The sequence below is a fragment of the Physcomitrium patens genome, chromosome 20 (genome assembly GCF_059467195.1).
Source record: "Physcomitrium patens ecotype Gransden chromosome 20, ASM5946719v1, whole genome shotgun sequence".
NCBI lineage: Eukaryota > Viridiplantae > Streptophyta > Bryopsida > Funariales > Funariaceae > Physcomitrium > Physcomitrium patens.
Window position 1 is genome coordinate 1,085,001 of NC_143429.1, and position 2,500 is coordinate 1,087,500.

General features: G+C 52.2%; 1 non-coding gene across 1 annotated transcript in view; it reads right to left on the reverse strand.

Moving 5' to 3' along the window:
• Nucleotides 1-2,458: 2,458 nt before the first annotated feature.
• LOC149987154 (5S ribosomal RNA) overlaps nt 2,459-2,500 on the reverse strand; it is a 119-nt gene continuing 77 nt past the window's right edge. The window contains exon 1 of the ribosomal RNA XR_016499313.1: nt 2,459-2,500. This exon is cut by the window's right edge and continues 77 nt beyond it. This is a non-coding gene — a ribosomal RNA (5S ribosomal RNA).

Below are 2,500 nucleotides of genomic sequence, written 5' to 3' on the forward strand. Positions count from 1 at the left end.
AATGAGAGAATGGCTTGACAATACCGAGGCCATCGCCCCCCGCCAAAAATGGTTACTAGCTCTTGGGACTCGCTGCGACGTTACGCGTATCGGCACAAGACCAACCCTCTTTTTCCAGTCGCCCGCGCACCAAAAAAAATTTTGGCAGCGGGACTCACAATCCTTGACAGCCAGCTCACCATATAATACTCGGCGACCCTCCGCGGGACCTCCTCAGAGGGTCGCGTCGCCGGGAAACTAACCCCCACTCCTCACTGATCCAAGGTAACACGCCAGAAGTATCCAGGTAACCCCAGTAGTATCCAGGTATCCCCCTGCGAACGTCGGTACTGGGCTCAAAGAAGGCAGCGAGCAGTCGGGACCCGTAGGCACCGAGCAACCGTCACCCCCTCACGACTTTTCCCGAGACGCTTCAGAGGAACCCTTCCCCACATAGTACTCTCTGTGGGATTCGGCAGGCCCCCCCGTCCTACTGCACTAAGGAAGTTCCGAGACACACTTTTTTTTGTGGAAGACCACCCACCCTCCCTGTCCTGCCTGCTATCCCCGCCGCGACTCCTGGTCCCGGCCCTCCTCCCCGACTTCCTCCTTGTCCCGCTGCGAGTCCCGGACCTCCTCCCCACTACCTACTCCCGCCGCGAGTCCCAGTCCCGGCCTTCCTCCTCCTCCTCCTCTTCCCTAGTCCCGGCGCGAGTCCCGGACCTCCTCCCCCACTTCCTAGTCCCGTCGCGAGTCCCGGACCTCCTCCCCCTCTTCCTAGTCCCGGCGCGAGTCCCGGACCTCCTCCTTCTCTTCCTTGTCCTGCCGCGAGTCCCAGTCCCGTCGCGAGTCCCGGACTTCCTCCTTCTCTTCCTTGTCCCGCCGCGACTCCCTAGTCCCGTGGCGAGTCCCGGACTTCCTCCTCCTCTTCCTTGTCCCGCCGCGACTCCCTAGTCCCGTGCGCGAGTCCCGGACTTCCTCCTCCTCTTCCTTGTCCCGCCGCGACTCCCTAGTCCCGGCGCGAGTCCCAGTCCCGTCGCGAGTCCCGGACTTCCTCCTCCTCTTCCTTGTCCCGCCGCGACTCCCTAGTCCCGGCGCGAGTCCCAGTCCCGTCGCGAGTCCCGGACTTCCTCCTCCTCTTCCTTGTCCCGCCGCGACTCCCTAGTCCCGGCGCGAGTCCCAGTCCCGTCGCGAGTCCCGGACTTCCTCCTCCTCTTCCTTGTCCCGCCGCGACTCCCTAGTCCCGGCGCGAGTCCCAGTCCCGTCGCGAGTCCCGGACTTCCTCCTCCTCTTCCTTGTCCCGCCGCGACTCCCTAGTCCCGGCGCGAGTCCCAGTCCCGTCGCGAGTCCCGGACTTCCTCCTCCTCTTCCTTGTCCCGCCGCGAGTCCCGACCTCTTGTCCCGCTCCCTTGCCCAAGTCCCGACTCCTGGCTGTCTCGACTCCTCGTTGGCCGCCCAGTCTTCCGCATAGGTGGAAATAAATAAATAAATCATTTTTTAAAAATCAATTTTAAAATTAACTCCCTGTCTCGACTCCTTGCTGGCCGCCCAGTCTTGCGCCTAGACAGAAATATAAATAAAAATAAAAATAAATTGGTGAATTAAAAATATTAAAGTAATTTAATTAACTGGAATAAGGTAGAAAAATAAAAGGCAGAAGAATACTAAATTGATTTTTTCAAGTGCCACGTGTTACCTTGCTGATGTGGCTGCCACGTGGTAGTCCATGTCATGTCAAAAATCCACTAAATCGTTTACATGTCACTTTGGAGATAAATTTGTGTGTGTGCAATCAATTGGTTGTACAAATATGTTAATGACTTGCTAACTAATGCATCGTACAGGTAATCATTGCCCACTAACTAATCCATCACCACTGAAACTTAATGTCTTCAATTCTTCATCCTTCACACTCCACATCCAATTTATTTTTGTTTGTGTGAATTCTTAAATCTATCTTCTCTTTACATACTCCAAGCCCAACTTTCTAAACCCTTTATATAATCTATGTGAATCCTAGAATCTAGGTTTATATACCCCATGCAAACCCTAAAACCCTAAACCCTAAACCCTAACCCCTAACCCCTAACCCCTCAACTCATACTTTGTTCTTTTAATCATACAACCTAGACTCTGAAATTTTAATCTCATAACATATAAACTAGCATTGTAATTTCAAAACCCAACATTTTGTATTGTGACAATACTTGTTTGCAAATATGCATCCTTCATTTACTTTTATTTTTTTAACACTACACTGTGCCACATCAGCACCAAATAGATCAAAATCCTTGATAAATTAACCTCTAACATGTAAATATTATATTCTCCACCCTTTCAGCTTTTATTTTTATTTTTTTTAACTTTTTGAAATGCCACGTCAGCTACCTGGCTGCCCCTGTCACATGACAAATGCTAAGTGGACTGCCATGTCGGAGAAGAAGATGCCACGTCGGAGAAGGTTCAAGCGGATGCAAAATGGATGCAGCACCGGGACTTCCCGGGAGGTCACCCATCCCAG